Here is a 20,828-nt window from a genome sequence, read left to right on the forward strand (position 1 = left end):
GCAGGAGTGGCTTCGGGACAAGTCTCTGAATGTCCTTGAGTGGCCCAGCCAGAGCCCAGACTTGAACCTGATCAAACATCTCTGGAGACCCGAAAATAGCTGTGCAGCAACGCTCCCCATTCAACTTGACAATGATTGAGAGGATCTACAAAGAAAAATGGGAGAAACTCCCCAAATACAGGTGTGCCACGCTTGTAGCGTCATACCCAAGAAGACTCGAGGCTGTAATCGCTGCCAGAGGTGCTTCAACAAAGTACTGAGTAAAGTGTCTGAATACTTATGTAAAATGTGATCATTCTTTATTTGTTCCTTTTTTTTTTTTTACATTTACAAACATTTCTAAAAACCTGTTTCTACTTTGTCATTATGGGGTATTGTGTGTAGATTGAGGGAAAAGACAGAATAAGGCTTTTTGTAGAAAAAGTCCAGGGGTCTGAAGACTTTCCGAATACACTGTATATCAACAAATCAAGACATCTTATCAAAATTATTTGCAATTAAGTGGTAGCCTTGTTTTTTTGTTGCAATGTAACACCACAGATGACCTAAGTATTTCACCGGATGTATAAATGTAAAGCATCCCGTTGGCGTTTCCACTCACTACCAAATATGGTGATGAGAGGAAGCTCAGTGGCCAGCATTGGGAGAATATGGAGCGCGATGGATTTTGGCCGACATTCAGCTAATTTTTTCAATATTTGACCTCCATACAGTTCTGTTTCCAAAACTAGAATATGTAACAAACTGAGTGAATTGTGTTTTGTAGAATTTACCATTTAATAAAATTGCGAATTTTGTTATCGCACACGCGTACTTTACAGTGTTGGCGGTCCCTAATGGAAATATGCAGATAAATGCTAGAACATGCCAAAAGGATCTCACTAGCTTGTGCTCGGCCCACCTACTTGATTGTTCTGCCCACTATGATTAATTTGCTCCTACTGGAAACGACAGGCTGTGGTCTATCTTGGGTTAGTTATAAATATCTTAGGTAACACTCTTGAACTAGGCCCTAGTTGTACTGGTATGTCAGCAGTTGGCAATAGCATAGGTCCTCAGGTTGTGTGGTCATGTCTGTGGTCACGCACTTCTAATTTTACTGGCTAACAATAGCGTACCACTGCCAGAGACAATGGGACACAAAGTCCAAGAAGCTCAAGGCTTTAGGGCAAGACGCCACAATATCACTGACCTTCATGGTCCGGTACGACCAAATAAACAACATGGTCTCCACGCTATTTATGTATAGAGGGAATGACAGGGGCATACACAGTTTCATCCCATTTCTCTGACCCTGTCAGATGCTGAGGCTGAGCGAAAAAGGCGAACCAGGATCAAGGTAAACAACACTCTGATGGCTTTCTCATTCCTGCAGAGGGGTCCCCCCAGAGCATAAATCAAATATCCGCAGCACTATATACAAGGGGCCAGAGTCCCAAACCCCATTTCCTATATAGTGCACTGCTTTTGACCAGAACCCTATGGGATTCCCTGGTCAAAAGTAGTGCACTAAAAATGGAAGAGAGCCATTTGTGACACAAACCAGGGAGTGGGCTGCAGTGAAGCCCGATGAAGCAAAAAAATATATATAAAAATGTATCCAGAGCACGGCGTCCCTGACAGAGCATTTGTCAGACACACACCATCCATATACGTCCACTGGTAGAGGATGGGCATTAGAAATATTGCACACTCGACCCACTGAAGTGCCGCATACGGTTCACCTCGATGCTAACGTGTGTAAATCTGACTGGGCTCTGTCGGAACCTTATTACAACAACAAAAAACAGAGCGCAAAAGTGTTGTTTCCCAGTCTACACAACCTTAGATGAAAAAAGGCCCACGTCAGGTAATGCATTTTTCCTTGCACAGAGAAAACATGCAGGACATGCGCAACAGCGTTTAGCCTTCCCCTCAGGTTTCTTTTGGAAAAGTATAAACCGGCTCCTTACTTCACCAAATCAGAATGATGTGGGGAAACACGGGATTAGCAATTCAAATTCCTGTCCCACATTGAAGCTGAAGAGGCCTTAGAAATTCCAGATAGGACATTGCATTATTAAGATAACATGGGCAGCAGCAACACAGCCGGGACAAGGAGAGGCCAACGGTCTCCTGCCACATTCTTCTAGCCCAACAGGGAGTGCAACGCTCAGGGAGACAGCGACTCACCCAAGCCCACCTCTAACACAACATCCAACCATACAGGAGCAGCTAACTGGTGTAAACTGAGGCCTTGATTTTGTGTCCTACATTCCTGTGTCCTACAATGCCAAGGCTGCTACATTATCAAGGATGAATCCTGGTTGAAACTGTCAGGAATGACAAGCGGGGCTTAAAAAAGGTGAACCAGAGAGAGTTGTTCCAGGGATGTCAGACATGAGGGCTGTATGTAGAGTGCTGTGGGTGTAAGACATGGAGGCACTCAGTGAGCCTGCAGCAGAGCAGAGTAGAGCCATGGTCCGTGCCTCAGCACAAAGGAAAGAAAGGAACCATGGCTGGTCACAGCACACGACGACAACACCCCCCCCCCCCCACCCACTCATCTGCAGCACACCAGCTATTCACCTTAAATCTGTCAATCAACCTCTGTCTATCTGGGCTTCACAGCACTATCTCCGCATGGGGAAGGATATAGCTTTTCACACTACACACCAAAAATAAAATATTTCAAGAAGCTAAGCAAGCCAATAACCTCACTGGAGGGAGGTTATGGGGGAAATTGATTTTTAAAAAGTTGAATTTTTTAAAAAAAGATATCAAAAGATATCTGAAAATGAGAGGGAAAAAAAAGGAAGTTCCAACAGTGGAATTAAGATTGAGAAGCCACATGGTGCAACCGGTTCTCTTCTCAACGCTGGGTCTTGTTGGTGAGCTGACAGACAGTTTCTCACACGGCCATCTTTAAGCCAGTCATGTGGGAAACACACAGTGACATCTCAAGGTACACAGCCGAGGAAAACGGTCTCAGAAGGCGGCTGCATTGTCATTTCTGCTCTCCGTTTTAAAAGATATTAAATCGCCCGTGATTAGCATAATCTAATCAATTTTGTGAATCGACTTCTAATTACCAGGAGCACATCTTCCTGAAATTAACCCTGGAAGCACACACACTCATTCCTTTTCACTAAAGCATAAATGTGAAAGAAAATTATTCACAATAAATAAAATAGCTTCACTGTATGCCCATCAAAATCTAACCGACTGTATTAGTTAAGAGGAAAACAAATCACTTAGACCTTTCACTGACGGGAATACAAAGAATGCATGTTGCTTATTACAAAATTGTCTTTCAAGCGGCTTTTTCGCATTTTAGAAATTGGTCTAGTCTTCATCTTAACACGTTGCCTCGGCTAAATCCTAAATTAACTCCAGCAATATGGACACCTAGAACTAATAATGTGCTCTACAACACACACACAGTATGCAAATTATGAACAAGAGAACTCTCATTTCAACCAATATGCCTCATTGGTCTTTTAGTCTTGAGATGTTGGGTATCATTTCTGTTTTGGAGTGTTGTAGAAATAGTGAGTAATTATCTTGAAGCATACAACCCAGCATAACCTTAAAACTAAAGACAATTTCTTAATGTGAGAAATTTGCATTATAATCAAGGGGGTAACACTCCAGAGAGCTGTCTGCATTAGAAACCGTCCATAAAAATACATTGCACAGGAATATTTAAATCGGTGCACGAATAGAAGGGCCTTAAAGAATACAAGAATAGGTCTGATTTGAAGAGCTTGATTAAAATGAAATGCAATCGTATGCAAAACAACTCTGAAGGTCATTCATACTGTAGGCAATCCTTTCAGAGCCTTGAATAAAATAAATGCTGCTCTGTTGAAAGCACAGTCCGTACTCCTCCATTCCTATTTCTATTCCTCCTTACATTTACAGCGTATGAAACTAAAATTCATCACACAGATTTATTGCGTGAAAACATGTACACAGCAACAAGACAGATAAATAAGCAGGTAACTCTTGCTAAAGGTCTGAATGTTGTTTTGACCAACGGATCTTTCTGATTGGTCACTCTTCAGCCTTCATCTTGCATTGGATTCGTTCCATGTCATATCAACAAGCCATGACACCCACCATCTCAGATTGTTCTGAAAATGTTTCTGTAGTTGAAAACACCACATTAACATTACTGCAACATATAGCTGATCAATTAAGCTAATTGATTGCACCCAAAAAGAGTCCTTTAAATTTATAGGATCCACATAATATTTAATAAATAGTACCTAACATCTGATTTGGACCACACTTCTTCCTACAATGGAGTAAGACACGAGGAACCCCCCCCCCCCCCCACCCAAAAAAATCTAAAGCCACAGACTCCACCACCACCACACGCCAATCCCAAACCAAAAAAAAAAACAGTATTAGTTCTCCATGTCAAATCAAATTTTATTCATAACATGCTTCGTAAACAGGTGTAGACTACCAGTGAATGCTTACTTATGGGCCCTTCCCAACAAAGAGGAAGAAATACAAAAGTAAAAACACGTAATAAAAGTAATAAATACACAATGAGTAACGATAACCTGGCTATATACAAAAATATGAGACACCCCTTCAAATTAGTGTATTGGACTATTTCAGCCACACTCTTTGCTGACAGGTGAACAAAAAGAGCACACCGCCATGCAATCTCCATAGACAAACATTGGCAGTAGAACGGCCTTACTGAAGAGCTCAGTGACTTTCATTGTGGCACCGTCATAGGATGCCACCTTTCCACCAAGTCAGTTCGTAAATTTCCTCCCTGTTTGAATACCACTGCTATATGCGGACTCATTGTCGTCGATCAGGCCGATCACCATTGCGTCGTCAGCAAACTTAATAATGGTGTTAGAGTCGTGGGTGAACGGGGAGTACAGGAGGAGACAAAGCATGCACCCCTGAGGGGCCCCCGTGTTGAGGGTCAGCGTGGCAGATGTGTTGTTGCCTACCCTCACCACCTGGGGGTGGCCTGTCAGGAAGTCCAGCATCCAGTAGCAGAGTGAGGTGTATAATCCTAGGGTACTTAGCTTAGTGATGAGCTTGGAGGGCACGCAAATGGTGTTGAACGCTGAGCTGTAGTCAATGAACAGCATTCTCACATAGGTGTTCCTTTTGTCCAGGTGGGAAAGGGCAGTGTGGAGTGCAATAGAGATTGTGTCATCTGTGGATCTGTTGGGGCGGTATGCGAACTGGAGTGGGTCCAGGGTGTCTGGAATAATGGTGTTGATGTGAACCATGATCAACCTTTGAAATGATTTCATGGCTACAGATGTGAGTTCTACGAGGAGATAGTAATTTAGACAGGTCACCTTGGAGTTCTTGGGCACAGAGACTTTGTTGGTCTGCTTGAAATCTAGGCATTACAGACTGGGTCAAGCAGAGGTTGAAAATGTCAGTGAAGACACTTGCCAGCTGGTCAGCGCATGCACAGAGTACGCAGACTGGTAATATGTTTGGCACTGTGGCCTTGTGAATGTTAACCTGTTTAAAGGCCTTACTCATATCGGCTACGATGAGCTCGTCTGATAGGCTCACCTCACTGGGGAACTCGCGTCTGGATTTCCTTTGTTAATCCGTGATAGTTTGCAAGCCCTGCCACATCCGATGAGCGTCAGAACCAGTGTAGTAGGTTCGATCTTAGTCGTACTTTTCCAGTTTGATGGTTCATCTGAGGGCATTGCAGGATTTCTTATAAGTGTCCGGATTGGTGTCCTGCTCCTTGAAAGCAAATGTTGCCCGTAATACATGATTTCTGGTTGGGATATGCACGTACGGTCACTGTGGGGACGACGACGTCGTGGATGTACTTGTTAGTGAAGCCGGAAACTGATTTGGCAAACTCCTCAATCCCGGAACATACACTGCTCAAAAAAATAAAGGGAACACTTAAACAACACAATCACACTTCTGTGAAATCAAACTGTCCACTTAGGAAGCAACACTGATTGACAATAGATTTCACATGCTGTAGTGCAAATGGAATAGACAACAGGTGGAAATTATAGGCGATTAGCAAGACACCCCCAATAAAGGAGTGGTTCTGCAGGTGGTGACCACAGACCACTTCTCATTTCCTATGCTTCCTGGCTGATGTTTTGGTCACTTTTGAATGCTGGCGGTGCTTTCACTCTAGTGGTAGCATGAGACGGAGTCTACAACCCACACAAGTGGCTCAGGTAGTGCACCTCATCCAGGATGGCACATCAATGCGAGCTGTGGCAAGAAGGTTTGCTGTGTGTCAGCTTAGTGTCCAGAGCATGGAGGCGCTACCAGGAGACAGGCCAGTACATCAGAGGAGGCGGCCGTAGGAGGGCAACAACCCAGCAGCAGGACCGCTACCGCCGCCTTTGTGCAAGGAGGAGCACTGCCAGAGCCCTGCAAAATGACCTCGAGCAGGCCGCAAATGTGCATGTGTCTGCTCAAACGGTCAGAAACAGACTCCATGAGGGTGGTATGAGGGGCGACGTCCACAGATTGGGGTTGTGCTTACAGCCCGTTTGGCATTTGCCAGAGAACACCAAGATTGGCAAATTCGCCACTGGCGCCCTGTGCTCTTCACAGATGAAAGCAGGTTCACACTGAGCACGTGACAGACGTGACAGTCTGGAGACGCCGTGGAAAACGTTCTGCTTTCTGCAATATCCTCCAGCATGACCGGTTTGGCGGTGGGTCAGTCATGGTGTGGGGTGGCATTTCTTTGGGGGGCTGCACAGCCCTCCATGTGCTCACCAGAGGTAGCCTGACTGCCATTAGGTACCGAGATGAGATCCTCAGACCCCTTGTGAGACCATATGCTGGTGCGGTTGGCCCTGGGTTCCTCCTAATGCAAGACAATGCTAGACCTCATGTGGCTGGAGTGTGTCAGCAGGTCCTGCAAAAGGAAGGCATTGATGCTATGGACTGGCCCGCCCGTTCCCCAGACCTGAATCCAATTGAGCACATCATGTCTCGCTCCATCCACCAGCGCCACGTTGCACCACAGACACCACATCAGGAGCATGCCCAGGCATTGTAGGGAGGTCATACAGGCACGTGGAGGCCACACACACTACTGAGCCTCATTTTGACTTCAGCCTGTAGATCAGCCTGTAGTGTGGTTTTCCACTTTAATTTTGAGTGTGACTCCAAATCCAGACCTCCGTGGGTTGATTCATTTGATTTCCATTGATAATGTGTGATTTTGTTGTCAGCACATTCAACTATGTAAAGAAAAAAGTATTTAATAAGAATATTTCATTCATTCAGATCTAGGATGTGTTATTTTAGTGTTCCCTTTATTTTTTTGAGCAATGTATTTGAGTCTGTGCTAGCGAAACAGTCCTGTAGCTTAGCATCTGCTTCATTGGACCACATCCGTATTAAGAGCATCACTGGTACTTCCTGTTTGAGTTTTTGCTTGTAAGCAGGAATCAGGAGGATAGAGTTATGGTCAGATTTGCCAAATGGAGGACGAGGGAGAGCTCTGTATGGGTTTGTGTGTGTCAAAAAGGTGACCTGGAATGTTTTCGCCAATAGTTGCACAGGTGACATGCTGGTAGAAAATAGGGAGGGCGGATTTCAGTTTTCCCGCATTAAAATCACAGGCCACTAAGAGCGCTACTTATGGAAGAGTATTTTCTTGTTTGCTTATGGCCCTATACAGCTTGTTAAGTGTGGTCTTAGTGCCCGCATCGGTTTGTGGTTGTAAATGGACAACTATGAAAAAAAAAAGGAGGCGCGCACACACACCTCCCCCTTGATCTTACCCAACGTTCTATCCAGCCCAAAAAACTAGCTAGATGTACAGTATATTATCAGTGTCCTTGTTCCGCCACGACTGAGAAACATAGGATATTATAGTTCTTCAGGTCCCGTTGACAGGATAGTCTCGAACTGAGCTTGTCCAGTTTGTTCTCCAGTGATTGTACTTAATTAAAATGGCCAATTGGGTGCAATCAATTAGCTTAAGTTCTCAGAGATCAAATTATATTGCAACTAAATAATATTTGAGGAATGCTTAGCTTATCTGTTTCTATACCATTTCAGAACAATCTGAGATGGTGGGTGTCGAAATCCTCTGTGCTTTTTGAGGTGGAATGACCCATTGGGTAAGGGATATCAAAGGGAGAATAGACACCTCAACAACTGCTTGGACGCTCAATAAACATGCTAGTGTGGAGACTATTACCACAAAGACGACAAAAATAGTTAATTCCAGAGGAATTTAATTATAAAAATGTCATGTCCTTTTGATGTTTGAGGGCAAAAGTCACACAATGAAGCAATTTGTATTCAGCTATGATGAATAAAAGAGTGTTTCACATTTGGCCTAATTTCTACGAGAGCCACTTGAATCCCGATCCCAGGTTGGCCGGGGCTTGCCCAGGGCTAAGTGTAAGTGACCATTTAGAACACATGAATATCGCAACGTGAACATCCCACGCTTCTCTCAGAGAGCAGGCATTACTGTTAAAGGAGAAAAAAGCCTAAGTAACCCTGTGCACCTTTAAAGAAGGACTCAATACTTTTTTGGGACAATTAATGGAACGTCAAGAGTATGAGCTCCATCATAGAGCTGGGCCTGTATCCAAAAAGTGACTCAGAGTAGGAGTGCTGATCTAGGATCAGGTCCCAACCTGTCCATAGGCCGTCATTGCAAATAATAATTTGTTCTTAACTGACTTGCAGAGTTAAAAAAAGGTTCAATTATTCACTATAATCTAAAAGGCAAAACTGACCCTAGATCAGCACTCCTACTCAGATATTTTGTGGATACAGGCCCTAGCCTGCATGGCTACAGATCCCCCAATCCAATTTAGTTATGTCATTTACAGAAGGAAAAGGTCAGAGCGTGGCCTTGGCGGTACCGCACAAGACCGATGTTACATGTAAATCAACTTTAACTTTGTTAACAGAATCACAGTTTTCACCACTGTAAAGCATCACAGAGACAGACATCTTAACTTAATTTGGGAAACAGATGTCAAAGTGAAAGAAAAGCATAGTTTCCCCCCCCCCCATCACTATCATTAACTAGTACTGAGAAATACAGAGGAAGTGTTCAAGCAACAGCTAATCAAACCACTGTAGGACTATTTGCTATCAGAGACTGAAATTACATGTTTTAAAAATGACTATGAGCCGATTTGGAATAGGGTGCCTTTTCAGGTAATTTCAAAGTGTAAACAGAAAGCAAAAAATTAAGTAAAAAGAACACTGCAATCACTCCACTGCACTTCCTGCTGTACACCTTCCAAACACCCTTCACGCATCAGGCCACAGAAAAAAAGATAGCGTGTGTTTTTATTTTCAATGTCATTATGTGAGCTCACTGATACCCTGGATTCGTCTCCGGACGAGAGGCAGCGAGAGGTATGTAACCTCTGTCTGCACAGTGTTTGTCAACCATTGGAAAAGGTTATCAGACAGTGGTGTCAGAACCTTGTACGTAACAGTATGATCATCCCTAGTGAAGATCTCATACCTTGTCCAATACTCGTGTATGGTTTTCCAATAACATTGTGGTCAGATCCTAGTATTTTTTTCTGTCATGATGTTCAGATTCACAAATAAAGTAGACCATGTCATATTTCAAAATACTGTATTCCTTACAGGAGGAAATGGAGGACAAAAGATTTTAGACTAAAAACGGGAGAAGCAGCAGGAACAGAGAGTTGATTTTAATATTGCTCCAAAACACCTGAAATTCATCGGAGAGTTAACAGTGAATGTGTGGGTGTGCAGCAGTGGATCCTATACCAAGTGTATTCAGGGCTGAAAGAGTCACTTGGGATACTCATCAGACTATTTTTATTTTGATGAATGTGCAGAGAAAATAACTAATTTCCTTTCTGCCTCTGAGCCATCTTCAAAAAAAAAAAAAAAAAAAAAGCTCTGCTAAATGAACGTTTCCATAATCCCAGTGTGCACTTCTCTGGGCCTCTGAGCTCCACTTTATACCATATCCTAGCTAAATGTGCAGCCTAATACGCTGCTCTACGGCCTTTAGAAAGCTGTAAATGTTCACGTTAAAAGAAGGATATTCCATTAGGGCTGGCATTGCCAGGGACCTCATGATACAATATCATCACGATGGTTAGGTGCCGATACGATATGCATTACGATTTTCACGATTCTATATGCATTGCGATTCGACACCGACTTTAATAGTGATTCGTTGTTCCAAGCATATTGCTAACCACATGTCTGCTGCAGAGGGACAAGAGAGAGCCGTGATAAAACGCGTTTTGATCAGTCATGGAAATATAAATGCGCTGAAAACAAATTGGTTCCCCATTTAAAAAGATGGAGAACGAGCTATGGAGGAAACGTTTTCGTGCAGGTACAACCAACTTGAGCCAAAATAATAAAAATCGCAATATTGTCAAAATAATATCCCGATTCGCAAATATCAATTTTTCCCCTAACACTATATTTTAAAAGAAATTATTGTTGCACTAGAGGCTACTACTCAGTTCCAACTGCATTTGAAATCAGCTGCTTTTTCAAGGCAGTTGGCTTTTTTACTGTAAAGGAAATTGGTCTATAGATAAAACGTACCAACATACCTCATATGGTGTTCTATCCTATCATTTATTATCCAACATTGTCGGATTCAGCTTATAAAACAATAATTTTACAAAATGTCAAGGGTTCGAGGCTTGGCTAAAAATCACTTGCTACTTTACAACCTGAGGGACAAAATATTCCTTGTTGACATCACACTAAACTAGCCTATACTGTATAATCGAATACAACATAGGGTCAATTATGTCCATAAGTAATACAAACTTTCCCCTTTTTTGCTTGTGAGTGATGCGAATCCAAAAGGCTTGTTTTTCCATGACAAGAGGCATGTTACTAAACCTGTTTAAAGCTGTGCTGTCTGCTAGCACAATGACTGGTTTGACTGTGGACTGAGCCCACATCTTTCAATCATCACATCACAAGGTTTCTGAGAATGAGGCTACGGTGAGTGAGCTAATCTAGCCCATTCATTTCCATACAACATCTGGGAGTACTTCAACTGCTCACCCCTGCCCAGCAGAATTCTGAAGTGGTCTGGGATTTTTTTGTTTTTTTAAATCTCATGGCTTGTATGAATGCTAGGTCTATGTGATCTCAGGGTAGAGATGGGCACACACACAAATAGCCTTTTACAGTGCACTCAACATTCACAAGACACCATTCTGGGGTAAAATATCTAACCGTGGCGTGCTGACAGAGACTGAAGGGCAGGCTGAAATGAATGAAGTGAATTCTCAGCGGGAGTGGCTCTGGCGGCTCTACACTCATTTGCATGCGAAAACATAGACGGGCTCCTCGGTCACCTGTGACCACATGAACCTCACAATTCCTCAAGTTCCACACATCCCGAACACTCCCCTCCCGTATTCAAGGCAAAAACCCACATGAACCCTTTTCTTGACACAACATTTCAGGTGCTGTAAGTCACCGCAAGATAATGAAGGTGCAAGCCATTCCAAAAGGTTGAAATTGGAGCTGATGAGATGCTTTCACATAGTCATGAAGCTTATCAAACCATAACAGCAATAACAGTCAAATACCCCCTATTTCGTGTTGCCTACCACCTGTATGCCCTCTAAGATTCCTCACTGTTTGTGTTTTGCTAGCAGGCCCAGGTGTATAGAAGCTGGTGTGAAACAGAGCAAGTTGCACACGGAGAGAGAGAGTCCTGCTCCTCCTCACACACAGCTCCTGTTACCGCCAGTGTGCTGTGTGCAGCAGGGCCTGAAACAGGGCAGGACAGATGCCTGGCATAACAGGAGAATCTCACCCTCAATACAGAGGAACGAAAATAACTGCCTCTTGACTTCCAGGGTTTCAGATATAACAACAACAACCTCTCAAGTGGAAAGACAGACACACGGGCTACACCTCTGCATTAGGCTTCACATAAATGGGGGGGGGATTCTCATCGCATTATGAAACAGGCCTAGACAGACTCAATGACTGACCACAGGTACAGTTTAGAAATGTTCTTTAAAAGATGTTCCTGTACTGTTAGACAATAACATTTGATTTTTGATTTATAAAATGGGAAAGTGAAAATCATTTCATTGTTGTTTCACGAGAAACTAGACGTCTCCCAAATAGCAAGCAAATTCCATATTTAGGTTACTACTTTTGACGGGAGCCCTTGTCTAGTGCACTAAGGGATTTGGGTGCCATTTGGGATGCATACTATATCCTTTCACTTGTGCCTGACAAACAAGGATTCCTGAGGCAGTACTGGTGTACACAACAGCTCCATGGCCAATGTGCCCTGTCAATGCTGTTATCATTGTCTCACCAAGGACACGCCACAGCCTTTCCTAAACACCACATTATCCCACTTAATACTATTCAGCGCTGTTTGCCTCTCCTATTGAGATACAACTCATCTCAGTTAACCTTGAGCAACAGTACAAGGCTTTCTGTAGGGTAAAGGGATCTCGACGATATCCATTTAGTTAGATTGCTCGTGGAGTGAGACGGGAGGAGACAGGAGTCAGGCCTACTGCTTGGCTGGCCGGTCTTGCATTTTTAAATGGGACTGTAGACCGGAGCGGGTCCAGCTAACTGGCAGGTTCATCTGTCTGTAAGAGCTGGGAGCTGCAGCACACCACAGCAGTGGGACAGGACTCTATACTCTATCAGCACTAAACTCACATCCATTCTTAGGTTTCACCGCTATTGTACAAAACATTAGGAAGACCTGCTCTTTCAATGACAGACTGACCAGGTGAAACAAATCAAAGTTTGTGTCACGTGTGCCGATAATAAACAGTGGCGAGGCTATATACAGTAGCGAGGCTAAATACAGGCACCAGTTAGTCGGACTAATTGAAGTAGTATGTAAATGAATGTATAGTTAAAGTGACTATGCATATATGGTAAAGAGAGTAGCAGCAGAGTAAAGAGGGGTTTGGGGGGGAACACACACTTGGCTTGGGGGTAAAAGCTGTTGAGAAGCCTTTTGGTCCATGTGGTAGTAGAGGAAAAAAAAAAAAGTATATGACTGGGGTGGCTGGGGTCTTTGACAATTTTTAGGGCCTTCCTCTGACACCGCCTGCTGTAGAGGTCCTGGATGGCAAGCCGCTTAGCCCCAGTGATGGTAGTGCGTATGGCCCAGTACCTCTGTTGTGCCTTGCGGTCAGAGGACGAGCAGTTGCCATACCAGGCAGTGATGCAACCAGTCAAGATGCTCTCGATGTTGCAGCTGTAGAACCTTTTGAGGATCTGAGGACCCATGTCAAATATTTTCAGTCTCCTGAGGGGAATAGGCTTTGCGTGCCCTCTTCACGACTGTCTTGGTGTGTTTGGACCATTCTAGTTTGTTGGTGATGTGGAAACCAAGGAACTTGAAGCTCTCAACCTGCTTCACTACAGCCCCATTGATGAGAATGGGGGCGTGCTCGGTACTCCTTTTCCTGTAGTCCACAATCATCTCCTTAGTTTTGGTTACGTTGAGGCTGGCCGGTTGTTATTCTGGCACCACCCGGCCAGGTCTCTGACCGCCTCCCTATAGGCTGTCTATTCGTCGTCGATGATCAGGTCTACCACTGTTGTGTTGTCTGCAAACTTAATGATGGTGTTGGAGTCGTACCTGTATGTAGTCATGGGTGAACAGAGAGTACAGGAGGGGACTGAGCACACACCCCTGAGGGGCCTCCCAGGATCAGCGTGGCAGATGTGTTGCTACCTACCCTCACCACCTGGGGATCGCCCGTCATGAAGTCCAGGATCCAGTTGCAGAGGGAGGTGTTTAGTCCCAGGATCCTTAGCTTAGTGGTGAGCTTTGAGGGAACTATGGTGTTGAATGCTGAGCTGTAGTCAATGAATCCAGATGAAAGCTCTGATGCCTTATTAATGTCACCTGTTAAATCCACTTCACTCAAAACAGTGCAGATGAAGGAGAGGAGACAGGTTGAAGACAATTGAGAATTGAGAGATGGATTGTGTATGTGTGCCATTTAGAGGGTGAATGGGCAAGACAAAAGATTTAAGTGCCTTTGAGCGGCGTATGGTAGTAAGTGCCAGGCACACCGGTTTGAGTGTGTCAAGAACTGTAGCGCTGCTGGGTTTTACCCACGCTCAACAATTTCCTGTGTGTATCAAGAACGGTCCACCACCTAAAGGACATCCAGCCAACATGACACAACTGTGGGAAGCATTTGAGTCCCTGTAGATCGCTTGACACGTTGTAGATTCAATGCCCCGACAAAATTAGGCTGTTCTGCAGGCAAAGGGGGGTGCAACTCAATATTAGGTAGGTGTTCTTAATGTTTTGTACACTCAGTGTAAGTTAACGTGTATTGTACTATATACCCTTTATACTGTTAACATTTGAAAAATCGGACAAATATTGTTTCTAGTTTCTGACTGCACATTTTTGGCTATAATCTGACAATAGGATGCTCTTTAGTCTTATTCAAGCCTGCTGCTTCAGGAGAACCATGTCTAACAGACTAGAAAACCAACTACAATGACAGCATCTGTCAACCATTCGTTTGTACAACAAAACACATATTTGGTGGACTATACGAAAACCAGCATACACTTGCCTGGGAAAACGAGGCCAAATTAGCGAGAGCAACTTAACACCACTTGGCAAATTAGCCGACATCTGGAGTGAATGACAGGCACTCGAATCATATTAATTGTGACCGTGAGGGCAGGCAGAGAAGGGAAGCAACGCAACGCTTTTTTTCCTTCTTTTTTTTTTTTTTTCCTGAAGGATGCCATCTAAAGCTAAACATTTCCTCCTGAATATTCAGGCCAAGTGAATACAATATTCATTTTGCTGCAGGAGAACAGTTGATGCATAACAATGAGAGCTGCTAATGAAATCAACCATCAAGCTGAAATACATACATATTAAACTGGGGTCTCGGTGTCACTCGCTTTTTTTTGTTGCATCGTTTGTTCTTTTTCCTCATTTCTCTCCCTGACCTTTCAATATTTTTCTCTTATCTTGAATTTGCTCACAGCCAAGAATGATGATTGCATTTCATGACGATTTTATTCTGGGCATGTACAAATAATCTCTGACGGGGTCTCTGAAAGCTTGCATTTTCTGACCGTATTTTAAAAAAAAAGGTTGTTTTCGCAAACAATGCATTTTAAAATGTTATTTGGACAAGAAAATCCTGAGCCATTTCACGACAAATATCATAAATTAAGTGTAATTGCCATTCTGCTAAACCTCTGTGCCAAGAGTATAGGCTTACTTATGCAACTTACGTCATTTATAGCAGAGTGTTTAAGTCATTAGAAGTAGGCTAATCCAATGCAAATCTTGTTTAAAGATCAGGTTTTTTCAAATCAATGATCGTAATTGTTAAACAAAACAAATGCAGGGAACCTATTTACAGTGTTTCTCCTATATTCAGACAGAAAAAGATACCCGTGTTTACATTTCATGTCCGTATAAACACTTGCATTCAATCAAGTACAGGACCAATGGGAGTGAGAGAACCAAAGCACTTAGGCTAAATCTCTGTGTAGCAGTTTGCTGTATCTAGCATTTGACTATCTACGTTGGTTGCGAATACCGGATGAAAATAGCCTACATTTTAGACAAAACAGCAGGTAGCCTAGCAGTAATATTCATTAAATACAGGGTCCCTCTTAGGAATTATGATAAAAAAGGCAGTGCTTTTAAAAATGTTTTTGCCTAAGCCTTACACAGCACAAGCCAATGCTAGTTTCCTGACTCCGCATACAGATCTTTCCCTTAAATTGTCATTTGAATCATTTTTGCACATTCCTTGTAAACAAAGGGAGGGGGATAATTGATCAAAGTGGGAGAAAGAGATCCCGGTGAGTGGTGGAAGGTCAGCCCCCGCCAGCCAGCCGAGAGAGCTGATAGGGGGGAAAAAGAGCCCCATTGCTCCCGAGCTGCCATTCCTCTTCCCTGACAAAGACTCCATCTGCCACCGAGCCAGTCGCAGCCTCCGATTCAGAATACCAATGATTCCCAACCATTCTGCAAGTCTAGCGTTCACCTTGGTATCACCTCTACGTGCGTCTGATGCGCTGACGGTACAGATCCCCTCCCTGCAGGCGGCAGTGCACTGCAGGCTGCCAGCCCAGCACTCATACAGCTAAGTGGCATTTATGCAGTTCCTGGAAGGACAGCATTTTATTAGCATCAATATTATTTAAGTCTTTTCAGATCTGTGCGAGATTTCCAACCCATTATAATTCACACTCAAATGGTAATAAGCGGTGATTGGCGAAGTGGGAAGGATTTAAATCATGCCAAAGTAATGAGAGTGGGATGCTTTACCTGCAAATCACAGTGATTTCAGGGAACACGGTCTGAAAGGATTTTCATTTTGCCGTGCATAGTGTGTGGTGTGCATTTTGCCAGCCCTCAGAGGCGATGGGAGTCAGAGTGAGAGGGTGGAAAAATCCCCTAGCCTCTGCCGAAGTCTCAATGCCAGCATTAAGGGAAAGACAGGCAGCTGGTCCTAACATCCCAATGATACTAAAGAGAATTCAATTTTCCCCTTCGCCATCTGCACACCAAACCACAGAGACACACTTATGGGACAGCCTCCTCTCCTATTAGAAAAACTCCCTTGTGTCGACCATGCCAGTGCTGTCCCAAGACCCTGTCTTTCCTGACCTCTCGACCCTGAGGGGAAGCGCCGGGATTAGTTCAAGTTTATTGACAACAAATTAGCGTCTGTGGTGGGCGCAGATGGCCGGAGCTCAACCCTCAGCTTCAAATACCGATTCTGTAATTACTTCCCTCACGTTCACAGTTATACCTTATTCCCACTGCCTTTAAAATAGAGGAACAACGCACAAATCCAATCACAGCCAGAATGAGATATGGAAATTCCCTGATGTGTGGTTGCTTCAAATGGGGCTGTTTCTCATGTCTACTTCTCATGGTCTTGAGGCCTTGAGAAAAAGGTCACACTAGGCCTTGTACTAAGCACAACTGAAACTAAAATGCTTCAACTCGCTTTGTTTCAAGTCGGTGATACCTCCGCCAGGGGGCTACTGAGGTTAGTATGTAACACCAAAGAGGGGGGGGGGGGGGGGGGGGGGGGGGGGGGGTCAGTGGGATCTATCCTATCAGTTTAGGAGACAGCACTTAAAGCAAGACCTGTGTGACCACCTCCCTCCAGCCAGATCCCCGGGGAGCACAGCCATCCTGACCCCAGCCAGCAGAGACACACAAATCCCCTGCCTCGGCCTCCCTTGCATCTCCACCCTTGCCCCCCTGCAGTCCTCAGCCTGCCTACTTTTAAAACACACCCAACCACCTAGCCCCGACAATCTCTCCCCCCTCTCCATATGCAGATACACGGCTCACTGCGGATGACCTACAATCGCTCGGCAAATTGAAGCTCAACAATCATGGTAGTGCAACAGCGCAACTGAATCATGGCAGTGCGCTTCATTAAGGTACATTATTTCCTGCTATATTTGCCTTTCCGAAGAGGCATAAATATTTGGCTCCGTTTGTGCACACATTAGCAGCAAGGCAGGTATGCATGCACCACACGGGAGACGGAATGAGTGGTTTACACCCTTCCAATGACAAGCGATATCTAACGTCTCCACCGATGATGAATTAATTCAGGGAATGTATTGAACAAAGACACAAGAATCCAGAGAGGTTAAGCAGATGAGAAGTGACAAAAGTCTGACTTCTCGGTCTCCACAGTACATCAGTAAAGCTGCTGACCACAGCATAGTTGTTGACAATTAGCACGTTACAAAGTAGCATAAAACAGAGACCGTCGGTGTCGGATGAGGTTACCAGTATGCTGCATAATTCACAAGTGTAAAGCCCCACTGATGTCTCTCCCAGACGGTCGCCTTTCAGAGAGAGCGGTCTGACGCTGAACAAGCTCAAGTGTAGCAAGATATCTCGCAGATTGTATTAGGTCTTAACTGAATGAATAGCCTACACTAAATGTTAGCATAAAAATGGGTAGTGTGCACAGATTTGCAGACATAGTCGCAGGTGCAGCATAATGATAGTGTTTTAGCTCTAACAGTGCAGTAATATCTAGCAATAAAAATATTTAAACGAACACACTATCCAGATTTTTTTTTTTACAAATATTAGAACGAGCAATGTAAGAGACCGGAATAAATAAATATATAACAGAGTCTGGACACACCTACTCATTCAAGGATTTATCTTTATTTTGACTATTTTCTACATTGTAGAATAATAGTGAAGACAACAAAACTATGAAATAACACATATGGAATCATGTAGTAACCAAAACAAAGTGTTAAAACAAATATATTGTGTTTGACATTTTTCAAAGTAGCCACCCTTTGCCTTGATGACAGCTTCATGAGGTACAGTAGTCACCTGGAATACATTTCAATTAACAGGTGTGCCTTGTTAAAATTACATTTGTGGAATTTCTTTCCTTCCTTGAGTCAATCAGTGGTGTTGTGACAAGGTAGTGGTCGTATACAGAAGATAGCCCTATTTGGTAAAAAGACCAAGCCCATTATTACTTTAAGACATGGTCAGTCAATACGGAACATTTCAACTGCAATCACAAAAAACAGCGCTATGATGAAACTGGCTCTCATGAGGACCGCCACAGGAAAGGAAGACCCAGAGTTACCTCTGCTGCAGAGGATAAGTTTGTTAGAGTTCCCAGCCTCAGAAATTGCATATATTGCAAATAAATGCTTCAGAGTTCAAGTAACAGACACATCAACAACAACTGTTCAGTGGAGACTGTGTGAACCAGGCCTTCATGGTCGAATTGCTGCAAAGAAACCACTACGAAGAAGAGACTTGCTTGGGCCAAGAAACACAAGCAATGGATATTAGACGGCTGGAAATCTGGCCTTTGGTCTGATGAGTCCAAATTGGAGATTTAAGGTTCCATCCGCTGTGTTTTTGGAACATGCGGAGTAGGTGAACGGATGATCTCCGCATGTGTGGTTCCCACCGTGAAGCACGGAGGTGGTATGATTGTGCTTTGCTGGTAACACTGCCATTGATTAATTTAGAATTCAAGGCACACTAAATCAGCATGGCTACCACAGCATTCTGCAGCGATACGCCATCCCATCTGGTTTGCACTTAGTGGGACTATCACTTGTTTTTCAACAGGACAATGACCCAAACACACCTCCAGGCTGTGTAAGGGCTATTTGACCAAGTAGGAGAGTGATGGACTGCTGCATCACATGACCTGGCCTCCAATTCAACCAACCTCAACCCAGTTAAGATGGTTTGGGATGAGTTGGACCGCAGAGTGATGGAAAACCAGCCAACAACTGCTCAGCATATGCGGGAACTCCTTCAGGACTATTGCATGACTAAAAGCATTCCAGGTGAATTTGGTTCAGAAAATGCCAAGTGTGCAAAGCTGTCAAGGCAAAGGGCGGCTGAGAAGAATCTACATTTTTATTTGTTTAACACTTTTTTAGTTACTAAATGATTCCATATGTGTTATTTCGTAGTTTGTCTTCACTAGTATTCTACAATGTAGAAAATAGTTTAAAAAAAAATAAAAAATGGTTGAATGAGTAGTTATGTCCAAACTTTTGACTGGGCCATTCTTGATACACACGGAAAACTGTTGCTGCTGGGGTTTTCATGATCGTTGCAGTTCTTGACACACCCAAACCAGTTTGCCTGGCACCATAGCCCGTCCAAAGTCAATTAAATATTTTGTCTTGCCCATTCACCCTCTGAATGGCACACATACACAAACCATGTCAAGGCTTAAAAATCCTTCTTTAACCGATCTCCTCTCCTACATCTACACTGATTGAAGTGGATTTCAAGTGACATCAATAAGGGATCATAGCTTTCACCTGGATTCACCTAGTCAGTCTAGGTCATGGACAGAGCAGGTGTTCCTAATGTCTTGTACACTCCGTGTAATGGACAGTAGGTGAATAGAAAAGGTGTGAACAGCAGTAGTAATATAGGATGAGCTATGAATAGAACACAGTACTTACATATAAAAAGTGGGTAAAACAGTATGTAAGCATTAGGGATGCACCGATATTCCATTTTGTCAATACCCAATCATTTGTTTTTGCAATAAAAATGACACCCGATATTAAAAATGTTGAGGCCTTTTAAGCATTCTAGTACAGTTAAATAGTTGAAACACACCAAAAAGTTATTTTGTTGGCATTTGCGTATGTCCCCATTACCAGTAAAACATAATCGAAACCCATTTCCTTCACTTACTTGCTGTGCTGTTTTGTTGTTCATTTGTTCAGCCTCAACCAGAATTTCATGATACATGTCAAGCAGTTTCAGCTCCATGGCCTCCCTTCCTCGGTGCACACTGTCACGGTGTCCGTTTCCATCTTGTCCAGCTGTGTCTAACATTTCATGTAAACCCTGTTTGTCTGCATTGAAGTAGCAGTCCTTGTACCTAGCATCGAGCATGGTGGCGACACAGTAAAGAGGCTCAGAAAGAATGCCACTGAATCGCTTCTTCACAGCCTCGCTTGTTCACAGCCTCAAGTACTTTCGCAAGTTAACCCCACGGTCTGTGTGGGCAGTTTTGTTGAGCAGGCGTTTCAATGCCATGACAGAGGGTATCATGTCTGTTGCAGACACAGTTGATTATCTTATTTCTCCAGTCAGCTGGAGCTAGGAGTGTGTTCATGTTTCCAAGTTTCAAACATGTTCTCAAATGCCATCGAAATGGCAGCAGCGGTATGAGAACCAGCACATTCTTGAGCATGCAATATGGCTTTCCCCTGCACGAAATCCTCGTCGACCCACTGTGCTGTCAGACTCAGCATGCTCATGGGGCTGGCATCGCTGGTCCAAATGTCAGTCGTGAAGCTAATAGCAGTGACGCCCA

General features: G+C 43.7%; 1 protein-coding gene across 9 annotated transcripts in view; it reads right to left on the bottom strand.

The window, feature by feature from the left end:
• LOC110520061 (bromodomain adjacent to zinc finger domain protein 2B) overlaps nt 1-20,828 on the bottom strand; it is a 98,564-nt gene that overhangs the window by 61,415 nt on the left and 16,321 nt on the right. The gene's annotated exons all lie outside the window — the stretch shown is intronic.

The sequence above is a fragment of the Oncorhynchus mykiss genome, chromosome 3, assembly GCF_013265735.2.
Source record: "Oncorhynchus mykiss isolate Arlee chromosome 3, USDA_OmykA_1.1, whole genome shotgun sequence".
NCBI lineage: Eukaryota > Metazoa > Chordata > Actinopteri > Salmoniformes > Salmonidae > Oncorhynchus > Oncorhynchus mykiss.